A 26,036-nucleotide genomic window follows, 5' to 3' on the forward strand; every position below is an offset into this window, starting at 1 on the left:
CATATAATTTTATAAGCAGTGATGAGAAGAAGGCTTTCATGAAGTGACATGGTGACCCTAGATTTGCCATCATTCTCTTACTTACTTACTTGTTAGTAACCTGTATCTAAAAGTTAGATGTGATACTATGTTTCAGCATTCATAAAATAATTGTTTAATTACAACATAATATTATTCTTGAGTGTTGATAAACAAAAAGAAGCCTAAACTAAAAATATTCAGATTACAGTAGTATGGAACACCTCAAATATCCTGTGGTACTGGTGTTTGCATGAATGGAGTTATTTAGTCCTACAAAGGGCTGTTAATAGATGTCATGTTATTTCAACCATGCAAAGGCCCACTAGTGAGGACAATGTAATTTTTTCTTATCGAGAGTAAAATGTTATATGTTACTTGCCCATGATCATTTTGTTTTCTTTGAAACATGCAAACAGTATAATCTTCACTGCCCCTTGATTCTATTTTTGTTAAGTTGAATGCTTTATTCATTCATCTGCAAAGTATAGAGCACTAGGGTTTTGTAAAATGCAACATGTACATATAGCATTAAGTCTACAGCACAAATGCATTCCCTGGGACAGAATAAATTTGTCATGCTGCCCAATGTTTCTTTATGCTCATATTTTTCTTTATGTTATGTAAAAGCAGTTTGCCTTGACTTTCCAATGAGGCTGGCTTTGCATGAAGTAATGCTGTATTTATACATCTGTGCAAAGTGTAGGTCCAGGAGCCAGTCAAATACAATATATGGAGGCTCTAACAATGGTACTATCAAATACATGCTTGTAAAACAATATACAACTTTCACGAAAATACTAATAATATAATTAAACTGATTTCACCTAAGCCCAGCTTACATATTCTTACTTTGGCATTCATAATTTTTAAAATAATTCATTACTGATCCAGGATTCTGAAACAGCATGACAAGCATTCAGGATGGGGCAATTTCAAAGATACATTTATAACAGTCTTACAAAGCTACAAAATATTATGGCCAGCACTGCATGAAAAAGAGCATATAATGAGATAGACATGCATAGCACTATTATAATGAGGGTGACAGTGAATAAATATGAGGGCAAATAATATGGTGGAGTAATAGAGAAGTATATAAATACTGCATGATGAGTCATAATTCCCAGTGTTGCTGCATGTCACAAACTCATAATAACCAGATACAGAGTTCATGAAATCATGTTAGGGATATCAGTAGATTTAGTACAAAAGTACATGCATGAGGCCATCCTCAGAGTCAGTAGCTATGAATGTGTGAGTCTTTGTCAGCCCAAATGCAGAAGGCTCTGAACATGACTAATACAGTATCCCCTCCATGACAGAGAAATAGTGGATCACTAGCATATGGACAGAGACATCATGCAAGACCTGGTAGTATAGATGTATTAGCCTCATATGCACTCTGATGAGATATAAATAATATCTATTTCTGTGCATACCAAGTTTTGTGTAAGAATGAAAATCTTGGCTACAGAGACCATCCACGATAAACTGGGGACATACTGTACATCAGACATCCCCATATAACCCATACAGGAAGATGGTGGAGGAGGTCACAGTTGTCATCATGAATAGATGCTCCAATGGACTCAGTGACGTGATTGAAATCACAACTTGGTTGGGTGGCCATATCAGCTGAGATAAAGATAGAGGACGTATGGCAATTGATAATGTGTGCCATAAACTTTGTCCTCTAGTGACAGTGAGGGGAGGATGTCTTACATTGTTCTGTAGTGACAGACATGGGGTGGTGGTATAGAACAATAGGGAGAAACAAAGTTCTTGATGCAAGAGATACTTTGTATCATGTGCAATGTACTCTGGTGACAGGGATAAGGTGGCAATATGGAACATGACTAGGTGGAGCTGTCACTACATAACTGTGATCTGGGGACAACTGTATTGACTTAATATGACAGAATTTGAGGCCCCTTATAACAATGATAATGTGTTATTAAGGGAATGGGAACAGCATATACTACCTGTTGTATAGTCTTCCACTTTTTCTGCATGATAATGAAATAAGTTATAAAACAAGCTGCAGACAATATAAAACAAAAAAAAATACTGTTTTGAGACAGCTGCATTCTACAAGAAGCATTTGTGTGGCCCTGGCTGACACCAAGTGCTCCCCATCATCTTCTGTACCAGGTTCCCCAGTAATAAACTTGATCACTGCACAAAATCCTTAAAGTTAAAAGTACCCAACACAGCACTAGGATCCTTTTCCACCACCTGAAGAGACCATGATACTACAGTATAATTACTTCAGTGTACCTTCAATGTGTTTTCATTAATAAAATTATAAACCTGCAAAGCACTGCATAATGGAACAAACTTTATACCTACCCAGCCAAACTTCAGTAAAGCTTTAAAATATAAGGGGTCAGTCACATAATGACTGAAATAATTTTGGTTTCCAGGATTTGTAATCTGTTGCTTCTACTCTTGGATTTGAAAACATGAGCAGGATGAGTTTTTTTTGTTTGTTTATTTCTGTGTCACTGGTGTTATGGTATTATATATGTATCTGATTATATTATTATATACATACCTAACACTACAGTACTAAAATACGTTATTCATTGTACTTTCTTTTTGATATTGTGTAACAAGGGGGTGGCTAAAAAACATCTTTATGGTCTAGTTGCTTTTTCAAAATCCCCTTTACTGGAAAATAAAGAAAAATATGTTTGTTTCAATATCATCATAAAGATAACATTTCTAAATCTGTACTTGACACATAAACTCTGTTATGTTCAACTGTCCATAAAGGTGGATAACTTCTTGTTTCCGTTACTGAAGCCTTTCCTTGTGCACCCTGGTTTACTAGCTTTGCTTGTTATTTTCCTCCTAACCTTATTTACCCTTTCATCCACAAAGCTATATTTGACTCCTTTTCATTTTTTATTGCTGCTGGTTCCTGCATGTGCCTTACCTGGACTTTTGTTTCCTTGGATGTATTGTTCTGAGCTGAATATAAGACGTACTTTGATGACATTCTTTTAACAGTGTTTTGCCTTTTTCATCTGTTCTGTACCTTCTTATGTATAGGCCATGTTGCATATTTTCATATTACCATAACAATGTTTGCTTTAAAACCTTGTGCAGTGTCACATGACAATGATTAAAAAAGAAGCATCGACACTACTGACTCCTGCAGTACCCAAACTATAAATATCCCTTCACCTCCCTGGACTCACAAACCATTGCTCTCTGCCTCCTAATGTATATCCAGTGTTTTAGACATACTACTACTATTACTATACTATAATCCTCTCTAAGTCTGACAAATTATTTTCATACCCTTTGAGTGATAAAGGAAGTTATATAAACAGTCTCACTCATATCTGATGTTCCGTCTTTTTGAAAATGTCTACATATATCCAGTATGATCTTCTTGTTAAAATACTTTCTGTCTTTATTCCTGTATCCCTTCAATGTCCATTTATTTCAAAATTCTTTTTTTTTCTTTTCTGCAGTTGTAACACCATGTTTTTTTTCCCCAACAAATAAAATTAAACTTATAAGACAGCATATTTCAACTATATAAGTATAGTACATAGGTTCTGAAAATCATCAAATAATTCAGAGTTCAGCTAAACTGAAGCTCTGACCTGTTAATGAGCTGCTTCATGCAAGTAAAGAGTACAAGGGTTGACTCCTTTCAGTTTCATTTGCTTGCTGTGTGCTTCGCAGCAAGGCACATAGACAGTGCTCTCTACTGGCTCCTGAAAAGGGACACTTGTGCCAAGTCTGTATCATATTTACTGATTTTTTTTCACTTTTACCATTTCCTTGAATAAAGTTGCTCATGTTGCACTTAGAGCAGTTGTTTGGCTGTGGTGTTAGATGGCATCTCCATTTTATTAACTAAGTGTTATTTCTGTGCTTTCTGACTTTCCCCTCACTGCTACAATTATTTTGCAGTTTAAAGTTTGTTTTCAACAAAGTTGCTAGTAATGTGTTTAGAAAAGTCACCTGGCTGTTATTTTGTTACCTAGAATCTCCATTTTGTTAAACTAAAGGCTGGGTTCATTAACAGCTACACTAAATACTGCTATTGTGTAGGAGGCATAGCATTACACTCACACAGGAATACAGTATTTAGTATTCATTAAACAACTCTGGGCCATTTTCACGATGGCTTGCAGGGAATCTAAGAGTAGAGTAAGACTCCATGCAGCCATCATGTCCAACGAGCGATCCAGGAACAGCCTGTAGGGGCGTGTAAGAGAGCTCCTAAAATGGCTCTTACACGGACAGGGCTGGGATATTCAAATCACCTCAATTGCAGGTGAAAGACATGCAAATGAGGTAGATTTGCAATTCAGGAAACCCGAACCTGTCCGAGTAAGAGCAGTGTTATTTGCAGAAATGTACTCAGTTGACAACTGAGTACCATTCTGCAAATAGCAAAACGGAGCCATGACAGCTCCAAATAAAAGTTGCATCCAGTGCAGGAAGCATGCCAATGGCCAAATATACAGCCACTGGAAATGTTCCCTGATGCAAAATTAAAATAAAAATAATTTTATTTTTTTTCGCCGATTTCCAATGTTTAAGCGTAGTGCAGTGCTGCACAAAACACAGAATACTACAAATTAAAACCCACAAATGTGGATTTTATTGAAAGTGGTAATGTATAATGCAAGGGAATGGCAGGCTGAAGACAAGATGGCCACCGAGTAGAGGTTGCTAAGGGGGGAAGCTCAGTCTAAGACATGTAACCAAGCATTAGTAGGCAATCCTATGTAAATGAGTGTTAGGATAGTGAATTGCTAGTTTACATAGTAAATGAGCACAGTCAGTGGAGTGTAGGAGTAGGACATGGGGAGTAACAGAGTAGAAGATAGGTGACATCATGAGGGGGGGTATATATGAAAGAAGTGAAGCTCATTGGAGCAGAGTGGCATGTGTCCGCTGTCATTTAGACATCATGGAAAGAGGTGTGTCAACAGGTAGGCTAGGGAAATCTAGGAAATGGAAGGTGTATGCATTGGATAACACCAAAGTTTCTTGCTGAGTGGGTATGCGTGCGTGTGCACACCTGTAAACCCGAGTAAGACAGAGTGCGCGCGTGTAAGCATGAGTGCGCGTGTTTAATCTGGAGTAAGCATGTATAAGGCTGTTTAAAGAGTTGTAAGCACATTTGCATGGGTGTGCATGCGTTTTAACCTGAATAAGCAAGTTTTAGTCTGTGTAAGCATGTGTGCGCGCATGTTAGCAGCTGTGCGCGTATTTGCGCTTGTGTGCATGGCACTCCCCCTTGAGGAAACAGAAAGGAAAAAGGAAGCACAACAAATAGTAGGAAGCTACCAGGGAGTACTAGCAGAGCTAGCAGATGAAAACAATCAGAATCAGGCAATTACACAGGCAGTACACTAGCCTAGCCCAGCCTAGCACTTAATACTCTGCCAACAACAGTCCATTATGTTTCTCACAACAGACACTGCAGTAAGCTAATAGAAGTGAAAACTGAAAAAGCTTTACTGAGACAAAGAAATGTTAGGGGCTGCCATTGCTGTTATAAGGTGACATATGCAACATGCTGAGGGTGGTGACAATGGAAATGCTGCTGGACAACCCACAGTGAGGAGACGGAGAAGAGTGTACAGGCCCAGGGTAACCTAACAGGGGCTACATGAGCTGGAGATAGTGGAGCGCTATAGAGTGGACAGAGACCTCCTGCAGCAAATTGTTGAGCTGTGCAGGCCACGCCTCACACACAGAACCAACAGAGGAGAACCCATCCCAGTGGAAACCAAGGTATGTGTTGGCCTAAGAATACTAGCAACAGGTACCTTCCAGAGACTAAATGGTGATATGATGGGGATATCACAGGCATCAGCATCCAGGGTACTACACCAGTTCCTGGATGCCATGTCAGCACATGTCGGTGATCATGTATATTTCCCCAATTCCTGTGAGGTATTGGCCAGCAATATGCGTTTCTTCCAGCAAATAGCGGAATATCCTGAGGTAGTGGGTGCAATAGACTGCCCGCACATATGCATCAAAGCACCAGCTGGCGAGCGGGGTAGGGTCTACTTCAACCACAAGGGCTTCCCCTCCATCAACTGCCAGGTCATGTGTGATGCCCAGGGCATAATACTGAATGTGTGTGCAGGCTGCCCTGGAAGCTACCATGATGCCAATATCTGGCATCTGACACAGCTGTACCAGACATTTGCCAATGGGGACATCCCACATGGTCACCTAGTGGGGGATGCTGGCTATGCACTGGAGCCGTGGCTGATGATACCCATCAGAAATGCACACACACCTGAACAGGAATGCCATAATGAGGCACACACACAAACACGTAACGTAATAGAGCGTGTGTTTGGGCTGCTCAAGTCATGGTTCCAGTGCCTGGACACATCCGGTAGAGCCTTGCAGTACTCACCAACTACATGTACCCAAACTGTCATGGTATGTGCTATGCTACATAATATGATCCTGCGAAAACAGCTGCAGCAGGCCCAGCTTAGGCCTGGGCCAAACAGCCCCCCACCATTGCCAAGGCCATCAGAGGCAGAGTGTGACTCAGAGGAGGAACAACCTGAGCCTGCCCCAGTAGACAGAAGGAGGTGTGCCTGGTATGCTTTGCCTTGGCAAAGAGGCAACGCAAAGCACATAAACTGGCTCAGTAGGAACTCTGGAAATTATACCCCTCTCCGACTCGCACATAAAGTAAAAGAGATGCCTAAGTTGACACTACCTGCTTCCAAACATGTGTAGGGAGTGTAGTATGTGCATCCGACATAGGCAGCCCTGCAGCACCACCTAAGGCATGAATGCCATGTGTTGAGCAATATAAAGCAGTACTAAACAGCAATTACCACCATATAGTATATGCAAACAAAATCGCACACACCAACTAGCACAACTGTGGTCAATGTTGAGTAATATTGGGCAACGTCCAGCAATGTTGATGAATATTGAGCAATGTTGGACAAGCCTGGTCTAAGTAGGGCATAGCTGAACAAAAGCCAACATGCTCATATATGCTTAACAGGCCCTTAAGCAGTCCGGTCTGCTCAGTATGAAACTATAAAGCAATGATGGGCCTCAAACCCAGGATACTGTGCACTATAGTGAAAGTACTGAACCACTAAACCATGACAGCATTGCAGTGGTCCACCTGTATGATGGAATGTTGATAAGTCTATGCAAAGTATTCCATGGAAACCCTGCAGGCACAGCATAATCCTTGTTGAATTATGACACAAAGGTGAGTCCTGCAGTGAGAAGAGAACCTAACTTCCAACACACACAGTATAAATGTTAATATTGGTCATGTTCGCACACATCAGCAAATGTAGTGGACCTCAGATAGCAATATACTGAAGGGTCACACTGGGCATGCTCACACACTTGAATAAATGAGACAAATGTCAGGCAACAAAACATGGAATGGTAGAACTGGGCATGCTCACACACTTAGGCCATGTCTAAGTACAGCAGTGGGCCACGCATATCTGGCAGTTGCATGTGTTAAGGAAATACAACACCTCCACTCCTTCAAAACTCCAAAATATCCAAGTATACAAAAATAAGAACACAATTGCTGTGCGTTTGAAAAGTTTTTAATTCTGGTACCTCGGCCTTCGCCTTCTCCTGGAATACAATTTTCATGACAAACACCAGCTGGCGAGCGGGGTAGGGTCTACATTTATCCCTCTGAATTTTATAAAAGCAAGGTAGTTAAATATGTGAGATTTATTGATGCACCATCCCCTATTTTCCCAATTAGGTTTCCTTCATTACTATGCACAATCAAATATCTAGCAGTGAGAAAAACTTCATGAAAGCATTATTTAAAAAAGTAATTTTTTAAGACCTCACTCATTTTAGAATCATTTCAGCTTACTTATATAAAATGTATAAACATATTATAAATTTGTTATAAACATATAATTATATAAGTTCATGCATAAATGCCTCAATATAAACAATTCATGTATTTTATGACTATTTCACTAACCCAATGTAGCTACCATTACAAACATGAATTTCTTCAAATTCATCACTTCTGAGAGATATGTGGAATAGCCTTAAGCTTCCATATTCATTCCATTTGGAAATAGAGTTTTCAAATTGAAAATGAACCTCGATTCCATTAATAACAATTTGTCACGGAACATAGCCTCATTTCCAAATACATTGGGCCTGCCCAATACACTAAATACAAATCCCTCTGGACAAAATGTCTTCCTAAAAAACTTTTCCATTCGTTTTTTCCATTCTTGTATGTCACCTAGATGTTCAAGAATCCTAAGTTTCACCTTCCTTGTTGTTTGTCCTACATACCATTTTGGTTTCTCACATCCACATCCTATAATATATACTACCCCTGTGGAGTTGCAGTCATAGTATTCTTTGGCTCTGGCCCCCTACATATTATTTTTTTGATCACATTTTTTTTTAACACCCAACCCCAAACCTTACAATTTCCACATCTAAATGTTCCCCTTCTAATACTCTTTCCAACTATGCTATCCTTTCTAAAATTCAACATTTCCTTGAGATTGAAATATCTCCTATAAGAAAAAGTAACAAAATGTAGGAATATTCCTGGATTCTTATTGAAATGTCACTTGGAAAGGGTACAGTCACATGTTAAAAACAGTGACGAGGTGTGCTTCAAAGTTAGTAACACTGTATGGGGTGACGGTTTTTATTGGGCTAGTGTGGACGTCAAGTCCTTATACACCAGCATCAATAGACATCATGGCTTAAAAGCAGTAGAAAAAATGTTGGGGGATGGACCAAAGACATTTTTCATTCTAGGTTTATTGGACTTCTGCCTAATGCACAATTGTTTTGAAGGGAGGCATTTTGCAAAGGAGGGCACAGCAATGGGGGCAGCTTTTGCGCCCTCATATGCTATTTTGTTTATGGCCCATTTTGAGAATTGTTACATTTATCCCTCTGAATTTTATAAAAGCAAGGTAGTTAAATATGTGAGATTTATCGATGATTTGTTATTTTTGTGCAGGGGTACTCCAGAAGAATTTGGCAAATTCGTTTTGGAGATTAAGGAAAACCCTTGGGGTTTAGATTTCACTTATATTGTAGGGGGCAGAAGTATCCAATACTTGGATGTAGAAATCTATTTGTGTTCAGATAATAAAATACAATACAAACCATACCACAAAAAGACTGCAGCCGAGAATTTTCTCCATGCATCTAGTATGCACAGTGATTCTTTGTTAAGATCTTTACCATTTGGTGAATTTAAACGGATAGGTAGGCACACTTCTGAAAGAAACTTGATTTCGAGTGAATTTAATAAAGTTGAAAGAAAATTGATAGGGAGGGGATATTCCAAAGCAAATATCAGGGAGGCCAGGGTGAAGGCAGAATGTGAGTTAGGAGTTGGCAAATTGTCTGGGACCAGGGGTAAGTCCTGGAATTTTGGGAATTTTGGGAATGTTGGGAATGACAATGATACTGGAAAGGGTAGGCCTGGTGACAATATGTTTTTTGTCACCAGATACTCACATTTTTCCAATATACTAAGGGAAGCAGTGTGGAGATTCTGGCCTATCATCAGTGAAGATGAAAAAATAGGAAAACTTTTTCCGTCGAGGGTTACTTTTTCTTATAGGAGATATTTCAATCTCAAGGAAATGTTGAATTTTAGAAAGGATAGCATAGTTGGAAAGAGTATTAGAAGGGGAACATTTAGATGTGGAAATTGTAAGGTTTGTAGTTGGGTTAAAAACTTGGATGGTATCAAAATTAATGATGTTAGGTACAGAGCCTCAGAATACTATGACTGCAACTCCACAGGGGTAGTATATATTATAGGATGTGGATGTGAGAAACCAAAATGGTATGTAGGGCAAACAACAAGGAAGGTGAAACTTAGGATTCTTGAACATCTAGGTGACATAAGACACAAAAGAATGGAAAGTCCGGTAGGAAGACATTTTTGTGACGAGCATAGGGGGGTTCCAGAGGGATTTGTATTTAGTGTATTGGGCAGGCCCAATGTATTTGGAAATGAGGCTATGTTCCGTGAGAAATTGTTATTAATGGAATTGAGGTTCATTTTCAATTTGAAAACTCTATTTCCAAATGGAATGAATATGGAAGCTTAAGGCTATTCCACATATCTCTCAGAAGTGATGAATTTGAAGAAATTCATGTTTGTAAAGATTGTATGTAAAATTTATAATACATCATGTAATGGTAGCTACATTGGGTTAGTGAAATAGTCATAAAATACATGAATTGTTTATATTGAGGCATTTATGCATGAACTTATATAATTATATGTTTATAACAAATTTATAATATGTTTATACATTTTATATAAGTAAGCTGAAATGATTCTAAAATGAGTGAGGTCTTATAAAATTACTTTTTTAAATAATGCTTTCATGAAGTTTTTCTCACTGCTAGATATTTGATTGTGCATAGTAATGAAGGAAACCTAATTGGGAAATTAGAGGATGGTGCATCAATAATCTAATTAAATGTTGCTTAAAAATGGGTGGTGTTTGTCATGAAAATTGTATTCCAGGAGAAGGCGAAGGCCGAGGTACCAGAATTAAAAACGTTTCAAACGCACAGCAATTGTGTTCTTATTTTTGTATACTTGGATAAGTTGCATGTGTTAACCCAGAAACCTGTCACTATACAGCAATCCACCCTGTGCACACAGTTATATGACAACAAACACATCTATAATATAGTGGAACCCTGTCGTAATCAAATATGTTCTGCAGATACTGAAGTTGTTCATGGAAACTGGTAAAGCAAAGATGATAAAGACCTGAAAACAATATCAGCAATAAACATTGTGCATCATGAACATTAGCATAGGTTCAGAGGTCAATACTAGGCTATCTGCCCTAGGGCATGTACAAACCCAGCCATAGTGTGTTTGGCATTCGCAACCCTGTCAGATTATTACACTGTGTGTGTGAATAGTAGGTCACACAAGATAGCCCATGTACGTTTAGGCTAGTGTGCCTCTGTCTAGCAGGGACACAGAAGATATTCGAGGGGTAAATATACAATCACCCATACAGTCATCAAGATGTCTCCAGTAGGTGGTCAGTGGGTGGTTCTGCCTATGTGAAAGTGGGATTACATTCTGTAGTGAGTAGAGCCTCTGGGATAAGAATCTGTCCCTCAACAATGTCTATTAACATCTGTGTTGACGTATACGTCCCTGGAGTGTGTAGCTCCAAGGGAGTTGGATATCCTGACGTGAAGCATGTCCAGTGATTCTGGTTTGGGTATATCTGTAAACAACAGGCACACATCATATCTGAGTAGGTGGTAAGTGACTGAGTAGAGCTGGAGTTACTGCATCTGAACTATGCAGGGCATCTGTGTGAGTCCCTAGATCTGCTTGCTGAGGACCTTCCGTGGCCAGTACAGTTGCTGCAGGTGTCAAGTAAGGTACACCCCAAATGTGGCATTGTAACCAAGCATGGATGTGATGAGTATAGGGGCACAATGACCTCACTCTATCTAGATGTGAAACCATATGGGATAAGGTGGCCCACATAGAAGGTATGTCCAACCACTTTGGCAACTTGAATGTTAAAGGCGACAGTATGAACAAGTCATGTCCCCAAACCCCTAACAACTCCTACCGTATGTAATGGAGTACTACCTATGTGGTAATGTGTGGGCATGTTGTTACTCCCAAAGGGGATGACTATGCAACTAATGGCATTTAGCTGTAGGCCATGGCTCAGGCACCAGTCATCCATCTCTGTGAGATCCTGATTGAGTATGCATGTGGCAGCTGGAGAGTTGATCATGGCACCCAGTTTGCAGTCAAGTGCAAACATGTTCAGCAATATTCCCCCTGTGGTAGCCTGTATGTAAGACAAATATATACTGAACAAGAGAGATCCCAGGACCAAGCTGTGTGGGATGCCATGTGTAACTGGTGTATAGTCAGACATGGCACCTGCAATTCTGACCATGTGGGTGCTATCCCTGATCTAGGTATCAATCCATTGTGTGAGACATGTGTCCATATTGATGCTGATGAGCCTATGCATAATGGGCCAGTGGGTTATTGTGTTGAAGGGTTTTGCAAGGTTCAGGTAGGCTATGTGGACAGCCGTCCTTATGTTGATGGAACTGTTAGCCATTTAAAGAATACAAACAGGTTCAAGAGGCAAGATCTGCCCACAACAATGCTGAAATGTGTAGGACACAGTGTCTGTAGGCTCCTGATGTCTATGTGTAGGAGTCCTATGACAATATGCTCCATAGCTTTGCAGAACAGGCTACACAGGCTTATAGGGCAATATTGTCTGTGGTCCGTTGTGGCACCAACTCAGTGGAGCGGGACCACCGTTGCAGTACACCATTCCTTGGGTACATATCCTGTGGTAACTCCGATATTGAACAGTGATGTAATGTGAGGATTGCGTTTGTCATGATGCTCGTGTATGATGCAGGCTGGGACACCATCTGGTCACATTCATACTGTGATGTACGCTGTGGGGAGGGCAGCACTCACCTGTTACTGTGTGATGTCAGGGAGGTTATACTCTGTTGGGATGGATAGTTGCTCCTTAGGGGGTGGGTGGAGATATCTGCACTGAACCTGTTTGCCAGGATGTAGGCAATGCCAGTGGGTTCAGGGTAGGTTTAGTCAGTATGCAGTAACTCACAGCATATCAGTGAGTGCCCACCCAGGTTCCTGACATAACTGAAGAAGGCTGTGTGATAGTCCCACGTGTCAGTTGCAATTGTCTGGTAGAAGCGGCCCTTAGAAAAGTCCATGAGTGATTGTAGCTGTCTGCTAGTACAGATCACAGATGCCTTCCCAGTCTGGGATTGTGTTCTATCATGTAGTAGCATCCTCCTGATGTTGTACAGCTTATTAATGGCTGGGGGCTACCAGACAGCTCCCCTGCCATTGTAGTAGTGGGTCCTGTTGTTATTTGGGATAGCACAATCCATGCAGTCCACTAGGTGTCCATAGAATATGTATGTAAAGGGTGCAGCAGTGTGAGCCGTATATACCACTGTCTCAGGATCTCTGAAGGATACCACCCTGCTTTGGTGAAGTGAGATGTTTGCTCATGAGAAGTTCACCAAGATTACCCAGGATGGGTGTGTGGAGGGTATATGTACGTCCTGTGAGATAGATGTATGTTCTGACCTTACCAATGAGGAGTATATCACTGGTGTGGAACATAGAGTCCCCATGTTGGTGATTAGCAGGTCCAATATGTATTCCCCCTTGAGACTGTGCTGACTGGTTGTGCCAAAGCATATGAGTCTACAAATTGTAGTGACTGTTGGGTGAGGTTGAAGCCCCAGTCAATATTTGTGTATACGAAGTCACACAATATAATGGTGTTTGTGGAGACCTTCATATTCTCCATAGTTCCCACGAAAGCCGAGTGTGGTTCCTGAGGTTTGGGAGTGTGTTCTGTAGCAGGCAACAAACTGAAAGGCAGTATTGTTCAATGGTAGTTGCATATGTATGGTCTGTGATGCTTTGTGCAGTGCCACTAACCTGGAGGTGTGTGTATCTGTGATGTATAAGGATACTCCCCCTAGTTGTGTTGTCTGCTCCAAGTGTTGTTGTCAGACAGCATGGTATGAATCATAACCTGGCAGTGCTGGTGTGCATAAGCGAGCCTGAACCAGGCATCTATCAGTGCACAGATATTGCTGTCCTACATACTGAGGAGAGTCCTGAGTGGCCACAATATGAGGTTAACACAACTGTTGTTGAGCAGCATTACCCTTAGTGTCATTTAACCTGTAACGTCTAGGGAGGAGGGTTTGTCTTCTGAGCCCTGCTTAAAGAAGGCACTATGGTGGTAGCAAGAGCCTTAGCCAGCATACCAAAGTCCAAGGGTGACAGGTGCAAGCTGTCCATAGTGAAGCTACGTGGCATGTTGAGCATGTCACCATATGCTGACAGACACTGTATCCCCTATGAATGAAACAAATTTGTTAGCCAACTGTTAAATGTGATATGTGTGTCTGTATACTGTGACATCATAATTGGTGGGTGTAAAATGCTAGACAAGGTCAGGGTCATACTGGCCTGGGCTACATGATCAGAGTGTACCTCCATGTATCATGTCATGTGGTCCAGGAAGTAACGTCTGAGGTTACACACACCAGCATGGACAATGATGGTGCCAGTCTTGTACTTGCTTTGGAGTGACCTGACTGCCTGTGTTATGCAGCAGATCCTGGCACCCAACAGGCAGCCCAAAGTGACTATTCCCTTGTCAGGGCTGGTGAGTGGTACGTCAGTGTGTCTGAACATAAGTGTCACCTATTACAAGTGTATTAGGTGTGTTGTGTAGCCCAAAGGGCAGTGACTGTGTGGCACACTGAAATTTTGAACTTTGTGATATGTGGGTATTGTAGTGGGGTAGCAGGTGTGTGTGTGTCTGCTTTGGAGGTCTCTGCTGCTTATGTAGAGTACATTTACATCATCCAAGTATGTCAATGTGTGCTAATGTGGTTTGAGTGCTGTTGCTAGAGGATATCTGAGGCTGATATGTGGTGTGTGTGTGGATACCTTCACCACCTGATAGACTGTGCTAGTCATGGGTCGAGAGAGTTCAGCTCCCTGTATGTCTATATAGGTGCATCTCACACATATATCTGAGTTTGTCAGGAGGAGGAGAGGGTTGTCTGTGCACATGAGGCAGATGTGACATTGTGTCAATATCACAATATTCACCAGCTGGACTGAAGAGTACACACAAAACCGACCCCTGGACATGCCAGGATATTATCATGACATACTCTGTATCCTGATCACAAAGGATCAGTAGGGTGTTAAGCGTGTAAAAGAGTATAACAGGGATTAGTGCTCATGTTCGTTAGTGTTTTGTAAAGAGGATCTGAGAAGGACTCCAGACTGAATCATGACACCTCCTTCAGCTATGTCATAAATATCAATGTACACCCATATATGTCCTGAGTCAGGGCCAACTGTACCTGAGTGTCAATGCTAACATCATGACAGACAGGCCCATATGTACATACCCATCCCCCACTGACAATAGTCCACATCATCATACCAGGAGATATCACATGTAGAATGGATGAGCAGCTACCCCCACTGCAAAAAGCATGGCAGCAGGTGGAATACATTGATTCCCAATATGTGTCATGCACAAACTACAGAACAAACAGATCATGCATCTGAACAGTCAGCTGAGCCGCACCCCCTACACAGGATGTGGAACCATTGAATGTGTCACAGCTACATATGGTACTCCCCACAAGTGTTGCTGCACAACACACCATGGGAAGTCAAGTCCAGTACGCCTATGAGGTCTGATCTGCAAGGTCATGGAGTCCATCATGGTTGCAGTCATAAACAGAGCTATTGGAAGCTGACACACACACAACCCTACCAACTGTGGTATGTTCATGTGCAGATCATGGTTCCCAAACATGCTAGACTGTTTTCAAGGCAGCCGCCCAGGACATACATCAATGAACACATTTACACATGTGTCACGTAGACTTTGAATAGCCCTTTATCGACATCCCAGACACATGTAGTATCCACAAAACCAAGAAGCTGTGCATAAATATGTGTTGATATATGACGGAATGTCAATGTGTCCACAGATAGATCACACAAGGTAAGGATTCTGAGGTCATGTTCAAGCTGTTAACACCTGCTGACCCACATGGACCATACCTGGAATGGCATAAAACAAAGTGTACACACATTACCATGTCCAGTCTGATGATGTCACCATCCTATAAATACAGCAGGAGATAAGCCAGCCAGTAAAGCAAATAGTGCGCCATGTTAATGCATCTCTTACCAGTAGCATAACATAGTTAGGTAGGGGTTTGAATCCTGCAAACTGTGTGTGTGTTGGGGGGTGTGTGTATGTGTGCAGTTTCCTTTGAGAGGTGTTCCCTTTTTGGAGACTGGGAAAACTCAGTAAAGGAGGTACATTCCTCTTTGGAAAGTCTGATGATGTCACCATCCTACAAAAACTGCAGGAGAAGGGAAGCCAGCCAGTAAAGCAAATAGCGCGCCGTGTTAATGTGGCTCTCTCTAGTATCATAACATAGGTAGGGGTTTGAATCTTGCTAACAGTGTGTGTGTGTGTGTGTATGTATGTGTGCAATTGTCTTTGAAAGGAGTGCCCTTTTTGGAGACTGGGAAAACACACTAAAGGAGGTACATTCCTCTTAGGAAAGTCTGATGATGTCACCATCCTACAAATACTGCAGAAGAAGGGCAACCAGCCAGTAAAGCAAATAGCGTGCCGTGTTAGTGCGTCTTTCTCTAGTATCATAACATAGTTAGGTAGGGGTTTGAATTCTGCAAACAGTGTGTGTGTGTGTGTGTGTGTGTGTGTGTGTGTGTGTGTGTGTGTGTGTGAATGTATGTGTGCAATTGTCTTTGAAAGGAGTGCCCTTTTTGGAGAATGTGAAAACACACTAAAGGAGGTGCATTCCTCTTTGGAAAGTCTGATGATGTCACCATCCTACAAATACTGCAGGAGAAGAAAAACCAGCCAGTAAAGCAAATAGCGCACCATGTTAGTGCATCTCTCCTTAGTATCATAACATAGTTAAGTAGGGGTTTGAATCCTGCAAACTGTGTGTGTGTGTATATGTATGTGTGCAATTGTCTTTGAACGGAGTGCCCTTTTTGGAGACTGTGAAAACACACTAAAGGAGGTACATTCCTGTTTGGAAAGTCTGATGATGTCACCATCCTACAAATACTGCTGGAGAAGGGCAACCAACCAGTAAAGCAAATAGTGCACCATGTGAGTGCGTCTCTTTCTAGTATCATAACATAGTTAGGTAGGGGTTTGAATCCTGCAAACTGTGTGTGTGTATGTATGTGTGCAATTGTCTTTGAAAGGAGTGCCCTTTTTGGAGACTGTGAAAACACACTAAAGGAAGTACATTCCTCTTTGGAAAGTCCGATAATGTCACCATCCTACAAATACTGCAGGAGAAGGCAAACCAACTAGTAAAGCAAATAGTGCACTGTGTTAATGCATCACTCTCTGGTATCATAACATAGTTAGATAGGGGTTTGAATCCTGCAAATGCTGACTGTGTGTGTGTCACTGTTGGTCAACACAGTGTGGATTTTGCTTTTACTGTCGTATGAAATAGTATGATGACAACAGTAAGTGCATTGCAGACATCAGGTATCTGTGTGGCAAATATATATGTGTACATGTCCCCTCAATCAGTACATAGGTGTGAAGCCTGCATATTACATGAATACATTTGTTTCCATTGACAAGTTGTGCCACTGCTTCTCAGATCGTAGGTCACATATGTATGTATTTGACACGGCCGTCCACTGTTGTGTTCTGTGGCCAAGGTCATCTGTGGCACACACACCCATGACAGTTACGTAAGAGTAGTGTGAGTGAGGGTATATGCCTGGGGTATATGTCAGACATGGTCATACACAACAAAGTCTGCCAAGAATGGGCAGTCTTTATAGATGTATGACTGCCTTGTGGATATGCATTCAGGCCTCTAATGTATTATGTGATACACCTTGGGACTCCACAATACCTATGGATATGTGGATACCAAGGGACACATGACATAACATGGGTCTGTATGTACACAATGGTACCCGACATACATGTTGAGGGCTACCACCTGTGTGGTACTGACGGGATAGTATGTTTAGTACATGAGGTTGACTATGCCATAGTCGGCTTACTGCTATACAGCATGTATCACACAACAGGTATCTGTCTGTATGATACCCTTGTGTAGGATATGCGTCCCATCCAGGGAATGCATTGTAGGCCAATCTATGCATTCCCAGATTTGGATGGACACATCCCTAGTGTGTCTGCATGTACCTAAGGGGGCTATATGACACACAGGTGTGGTCACAGTAATGGGTGGCGGTCATCACCACTGGTTAGTGTTATACTGTAGCACCGGAAAGATCCAACTGATACTAGGTTCCCTACTACTGTGTGCCATTTGTCAGGACATCAGCCAATGATTGCTTATAGTCATGCTGTTGAGGTTGTGTATGCTACCAGACCACAAATCATTGACCGATATTAATGGTATCACCCACAGCATAGTGTCAATCCATGTCATACACACGTCTACCCATGTTAGTACATAACTGTAGTAGAATGCATACTGGCCATTGAAAGATGCAATGAGATGTTAACAATGTGTATGACAGGGTATGCCACATGTCCCATGTGTCCACTATGCACGTACATCCAGACAGTGCACACCCACCATGTTCACAGATGTACACTTGCTAATTTGTACTGCACAAATCACACACGTACTGTCAACTCACTAACACATGCTGGCAACACATCACACATCAGCCAAGTGGCACATGGGTGGATAATACATACTCAGACCTAACAGTGGTGTAAACAATGCTATATTGACAATCAGAGCTTTGATGCATAATGTCTGCTCAGATATACCTACAAGGATGTAGTTACACTTCCTTGTTGACAACTTGCTATTATTGCTACACTGCTGTAGTGTCACACTGTGCATCAGCACCATGTTAGCCTGTCCCTCTGTCGATAATACAGATGACAGGAGGTGGCACAGGTATCATCATATGCACAGGGTGTTTTGTTGTTTGCCAGAGCCTGACAATGACCCATCCAATCGACATGTCTGTGCATGTGTGTGTGTGTGTGTGTGTGTGTGTGTGTGTGTGTGTGTGTGTGTGTGTGTGCGTGTGTGTGTGAGGGACAACAGTACAGCATGGGCCAATGTTGATGTAATGTGTGTATGTATGTGTGAGCCTTAGTTGTTTGCTTAATGTGTGTGTGTCTGCATGCACACAGCTCCACCATGTGGCTGCCATATACGGTGGTTTGTGGGACAGCCAAAGACTGTACCTGTTTGGCTGTACAGATCACTGTCTCTGGCCATGGACACAGTATCTGTGCCTGGCGGGGGTGCTACGGACAGTATCGGGTGCCAACCCTGACTGGGTACTGTCATCAGAGGCAGAGGTATGACGATTGGACCCATGTCCCTGCTGGGACTGGCCAGAGCCATGTGCACGTGGTCTATTGGGATGGACAATGAACAGGCCAGCCCCAGCATTGCTGGGGCTGGTACTGCCACTATGGGAGCGGCTGTGAACTGTGGGCCATCTGCAACCACTGCCAGCTGTTGCTGTTGCTGGCATGTGTCCGTGTCGACATCACAACTGTCCCGCACGGTCCTGGCTCGAGGAAGACATGTTGTGGAGGGCATCTATTGCCTCTCCCAATGTCTATCAATGACCTCGGTGTACGTCTGGATGGCACTGGCAAGGTCACGGATGCTGTCATTGATAGCGGTGTAATGTGCCCTCTGCACCCTAAGTCTCTGCCTGGTGTACCATTCCATACGTGCCTGAGCCTGCATTACAGCCCAGAACATAGTGGTCATTGTAAGACCTGTGAGGGCATGCCTGCCAGGGGCAATACGTCCAGTGGTGATCCCCCGAGAACCGCTGGACCTCCACCTATGTGGTACCATTCCAGGTCTATGGCTATGGCTGCTGTGAGGGGATGCAAGTGCCATGGGTACCACACTCTCCTGGTCAATGCCAACTGTATGCTGTCCCTCCCCTATGGCCATTGGTGGTGAGGGATGTAATGACAGTATGAGTGTGCGCATAGATGGGGTTGAACGCTGTGTACTGTCAATTGGCAGACCAACGACAGACCCTGTCAAATCTCCCAGTGCCAAAATACATGTGTCATCATCACCACTATCCATAGCAGTGGCTTCGGGTCACCTACTGCTTTCGCAAACCCCTACCTCAGCATCTGTGAGAGGAAGACAGGAAACACACATTACGGTCTGCACATGCACACATGCACACATGCACACATGCACACATGAACACATGCACACATGCACACATGCACACATGCACACATGCACACATGCACACAGGAACACAGGAACACATGCACACAGGAACACATGCACACTCCTCACAACAGCAGATACACACACACAACAGAAATCCAAATCATACTCAATACTGATTGAAGGTGGGTGAAAGTATCACAAGGCAAACAGTCACATCACACATGTCAGCATGCAGAATAAGTGTTGATCAAGTCCATGCAGTGTGAGTGTAGACAGCCATAGTTAATGACAGTGTACATGGTTGTGGTGCATGTGTGTACATGTTCAGTGATTGCCTACACCCTGGAACACAATATGTACAAGGACACGACATTTCTGTGGAAGTATTATAAGCACTGCAATGTCCTGTGCACCATCACACACAGGTATACATACCATGGCTGCATGTGTTATCTGTGTGTCACATGGATTTCCATGTCTGATTGCAGTGTCTGTGTCTGTAGCAGATAATTGTGGATACAGGTGTAGCACATGCATGATATGTACACACACGGGATGAGTGGTGCATGTATACGTGATGGGATACCAATCCTGGACATGGCCATTGCAACAGTATGGGGTGTAGTACCATTAGCCGTCATCATCATGCATCATGTGGTCACTCAAGGCCGCTAAAGTGTGCTAGACCACCGCCTAGCATGCTGTACCTGAACCACAGTGCCGTGGCTAAGTTCACAATTACACAGCCACATTGCACAAGGGTGTGTGAGGTGCCCAATAGGGAGCATTGCCTAACATGACTGTGTTATGTGTTGAGGAGTGTTGCACAGCCCCATGCTAGGCCCCTACCCCTCAGGTATATTATGTGTGGTGTGTGGATGACATGTGGGATACCGAAGTGTGACCTGGCAGCAGGTGCCCGGTTACACTATGTGTAGCATGTTCAGGTGTACTGCGTATGACAAACGTGTTATGTTGTGTACATGTGTGTCAACTATGCATATCCAATGTGCAGTACAGTGTTGCCACATTTGTGTCTGATGCTCTGTGCATTGCATGTGATTGAGGCAGCTACTGACTTTACTGAGATGTTTCACGTCTCACAGCAAACATGCACAGCATGCATTATGCGTAGGTGTGTTATGTGTACATGGCCTACACCTCACCTATGACATTCACAGTTCAATACCAAGTTTAAAGTGTTAACACACTCACCAGCATGTATCGTCTGCCCTGCTGTCACACCAGAGGAACCTGCAAGAATATGACACAGTTTGTCAGTGGCCACAACTGTGGCATTGCTACAGTGAGTGTGCTAAACTACAGAACAACAGGCATAGGTGTACAGATACTATTCAAATTATCAGTATTGCACACAATAGGCAGCACAACTGCTAAACACAGTACACATCTCACATATGCATAATCTAACAATACAGGTAACAGTAGTCTACAGCTAGGGCATGTTACCTGCATGCTCCATGTCACCATGCTGGGTGGCTCCGGCCTCCATGACGACACATGTGTGATATTGTTGCTGCTGTAGGTCAGGAGCTGCCACACTTAGCAGCAGTTCCTCCACTCTGGTGAGGGGGGATGTATGGCCACCCCACCACCTGTGGCAAGCTGTTGTCTGTGGATATCAGACGCACGCCACCGGACATGTCTAATTAAATCACTGCAGTGATGGCGTACCTGCTCATATGTCCGGTTATGCATGCCTATGTAATTTACCCAACGAACAAGTTCTTGCCACAGTGCAGTACACTCCTGCTGGTGCTGGCTGGCCCTGGAAAACAGCAGGGTATAGTGGTGAACCAGGCTGTGGTGGATTTCCTGTTCCTCTGCGGCTGTGTATGAAGGATTCCTGTGATCAGCCACAAGCCTGGAAGACAAGCAAACGATATGTGTGAGCAAGTCATGTGGCACACAACATTATACAGTACAGATATCAGTTAACTGCCATATATAGCACCTGTTCATCTGTCAGAGGATACACACATCCAATACCACATATCAGTGCTCAGCCCACAACTGGCTGACAGTGCCTGCCACACTCCATATAACACACCGGTATACACCAGTACTCGGCACACTGTTTGGGAATCCAATGCACAGCCTTGCCAGGGGGGTACATATCAAGCTAGTGCATGCAGAAATATGTCATCCATTGCAATGAATGTGAAGTACAGTTACAGTACAACCAGTAACCCACCCTAGTTGTTGATGCCATACCCCTACCTAACATATGTGCACAGTTGTTAATATAGCTGGCATACTGCTCTAACAGAGTATACATGTTGCTAGGTACAAACCCTGCATCACACATGTGATTGCGGTCATGGTACAGGCATCACTACACACACATCAGACATTCATACAACACACAAATGTATGCTGACACAGATGAGCATTTCCTGTGTACCTTACAGTACTGTGTGCCCCTACTTACAGACACCTATGCCTGAGGTATGTAATCTGTGCAGACTACAGGAAACACACAAGACAGTGTTACCAGGGAATGTGAACATACACCATACTGTGCTGTTTAGGCCTACAGCTTCAGGTGGTACAACTGTTCAAATGTCGGCTGGATTCACCAGCAGTACCACTTACTGAGCATACATGTATTGTTTCAGCCTATGATGGGACACTACAGTCATACACAAGGAACTACGTCACAACATATACCATCCTACTATGTCTGCATCCCAATAACTGACACATCTTACTCTGGTCTCACACCTAGGACACAAACGACCATGACAGTAACAACCTCACACTAAGCTATCACACTGCTACAGACCTTGCACACATTCACTGTCACACTCATTCCACCTCACATAGCAGGTATTGCACTGTGTACATGCCTGTGTGCATTGTGTCATAAGTAGGTAATACGCTATTAGCCCTGGGGCCTACAGCATGCTAGCCATATGCTACCCTGGCCTTTGACACACATGTAATTAGATTTCACTTCCTCCTGTCAACCGGATACACAGAGGTGATTCCCAGGGTGTGTTACCTATCCCCCAGACAATCATCAGAGGTATGTATGACATCTGCTAGTGAGGAGCCTTGTTTGTTCATGCTGGGTGGTTTACTCCAGAGTATGGCATATTTGCCAATAGGAGCCTATCCCTCCAGCATGTGCTGTTTAGTGAGGTTGCAGGGATTAGGGACCTAGGCCGTGTAGCCCGATGGGATTGTGAGGTGTTGACATGGTGGTTGTCTGACTGCTATGGGTGTGGCATACCTCTGTATGTTCGGCAGAGGTAACCTCTGGGTGGCAGGTATGCAATGCACTGTAGCTGTGGTTATGTGAGTCAGTCTGCATAGGGTATGTGTTTCAGGGCAGTATTACCCTTTGTGAGGAATGTCTGTGGCCTTTAAACTTGCTGTAGTTGTCATGTGAGGTACATACCACATGGGGCATTGTGATGATTACAGAGGAACACTGACCTATATTTCCATACATGACACATCGTTTGTGATGACACGTACCACGTAGACAGATTACAAGACTAGTGTGGCACTGTGAATACCAAAGGGGAGGCTACTATCCACCTGTGTCCCATGTTCCCCTCTGACACCTTCAGTATTAGTCAGGCAACCACCTATCTGGTAGTTAGTGGGTAAAGTGTTTTGGAATGGGGTATGGCACTGCAGTATCAACACTGGTGTTCAGTCCATGCCTTGGTCACCAGGCAGCTGTTGCAATACGTCTGACCCTGTGTCTCCCTCTCTCACTATATATATATATATATATATATATATATATATATATATATATATATACATACATATATATATATATAAAAATATATATATAGATATATATATATATATATATATATATATATATATATATATATATATATACATATCTATATATATCAATAGATATCCATATATATCTGTATATATCTATATATCTATATATGTATATATCTATATATCTATATATCTATATCTATATATATATATATATATATATCTATATATGTGTATATATATATATATATCTATATATATATATATAAATAAATATATATACATATATGTGTATATATATATATATATATATATATATATATATATATATATATAAAATATATACACATACTTGTAAACATCCACTGCTGTACATAAACATGCACATATATGCACATATACTGCCCACCTTTCATGGTGGGAATATAAATTATGGAACAGTTGTGAGACATACAATTACGTAATAATATTGCACAGTGTTGTGCAGAATGCATTTCGCTGTCCTCAGGCCATATAGCCATAGCAGACCTCACTGGCTGTAACTCAGTCCCACAGCATTTAACCACCACATGACATATACCTGCACTCCTTGCTGTTTTCAATGCCACACACTGCAACCTACATAGATATGTGCACATAGCAACCTTCAAATACATATATATGTCCAGCCTTCACTAACAGTTGCAGTATGTCCCTTGCCCTATGCACATCTGCATATACATATAGATACGGACTGCTACCACATAAGGAGTGTTCACAGTATGTAGAGTACCCTTCAGACACATCATTCGGATTCCAGCGAATACATCAGTGTTACATAACTTACCTTTGTATTTCTCACCTCAGTCTGTTATACCTGTCGATGTTTTATTTTTTTTTTTTTTAGGTTGGTGTCTTCAACTTCCTCTGTTTGTTTTCTTTTTGTTTTGTTTTGGTTGGTTGGTGTCTCCAACTGCCTCTGTTTTTTGTTTTTCTTTTGTTTTGGTTGGTGTCTCCAACTGCCTCTGTTTGTTGTTATTTATTGGGTTGGCGTCTTCAACTGCCTCTGTTTGTTTGTTTGTCTGTCTGTCTGTCTGTCTCTCTCGCTCGCTGTCTGTCTGTCCAGTTGCTGCAATGATATTATTGCATGTGTGGACAGCAAGTACAGGCTGCTTTTATAGGTATCTGCACATGTGCATGTGATGGCCTCTGCACCAATTGGTGCCCACCATTTAGTAATTGCATGCAGCCTGCTGTGTGCTAATTGCAGTTTTCACTGTGATTTCAGGACACTGCTATAAAATGATTGGTTAGGTAGGCGTAGGCCTTTCAGTTTTGCAAGGTGGGGACCATGCTTGTTTGCTGTGGACACTGTTGTGTCAGTCAGAAGGTTGGTATATGTCTCATATCTGAAGCTGGGTTTTAGCCAGTGAAATGCATGTTGTACTGAAACCTGACTGTTGCTTCTTCCAGTACACTCTTCTCAGTGTGTAAGTTTACTCACACCTCCTAATACTAACACTGGATACATGGGAGTATGTACTTTCATTTGGAATTAGGGAATTAACTGGCATACAACAGTAGTTATTGCAATGTATTCCTATGGCTTTCGTATTTTCCCTTTACATTTCCTCCTTGTAATGCATGTTATATGTCTTGATTGCAATGTATTCCTATGGCTTTCATATTTTCCCTTTACATTCACTCCTTGTAATGCATGTTATATTGCTTTCAGCACCAAGTTATTGCATATCTGTTGTGGCTTAGTGATACTTCATGCAGACTGGTGAGTCCAAGGTCCCTGGTTCGAGACTGACAAGGGTATTTTTATTTTGCTGCTGAGCAATACAAGGGTCTTGTCATACAGAGTGACTAAGGCACTTTTAAGCAGTTGTAAGCAGGTTGGCGTTGGTTTGCACGCCGCTTAGCAATGCTTAGCTAAGCGCACACAAGCTCACATTCGCACACCCTCGCTAACTACTGCTTAAAAGTGCTTACTCCCGCTAACCCCCCCGCTAATTTCTTTTAAAGAAAAGAAAATGGGGAGATAGGAAAGTGGTGAAAAAGGGGGCACAGAGGGGGACAGACAGTAGGAAAACAAGCTCAGGATGTGCAGGAAGGGTGTAGGGAAGGCCCATAGCTGCCTATTTCTTTAACAGCAACAGCTGTGCATATGTTGAAAATTTGGAGTGAGTTTTGAGACCTTCCACCCCTGAGAGAGGGGTGAGGACAACATAGTTTTTTGCACTGCCAGTTAGAATTATCGGTGTACATGTCCTATGGACATGTGTGCAAAATGGGAAGCTATGTATGGGGCGTAATTTTTTTTCAGGTACAGATTGCCCCCTTTGTTTTTTTTTTTTTTCAGGTGAGAGTGGTAAGTGAGGTAGGGGAAATAGGTATATTTGGGGAGGTAG

Source organism: Protopterus annectens, chromosome 1.part2, assembly GCF_019279795.1.
Source record: "Protopterus annectens isolate FY-2018-M chromosome 1.part2, PAN1.0, whole genome shotgun sequence".
In the NCBI taxonomy this organism is placed as follows: domain Eukaryota; kingdom Metazoa; phylum Chordata; order Ceratodontiformes; family Protopteridae; genus Protopterus; species Protopterus annectens.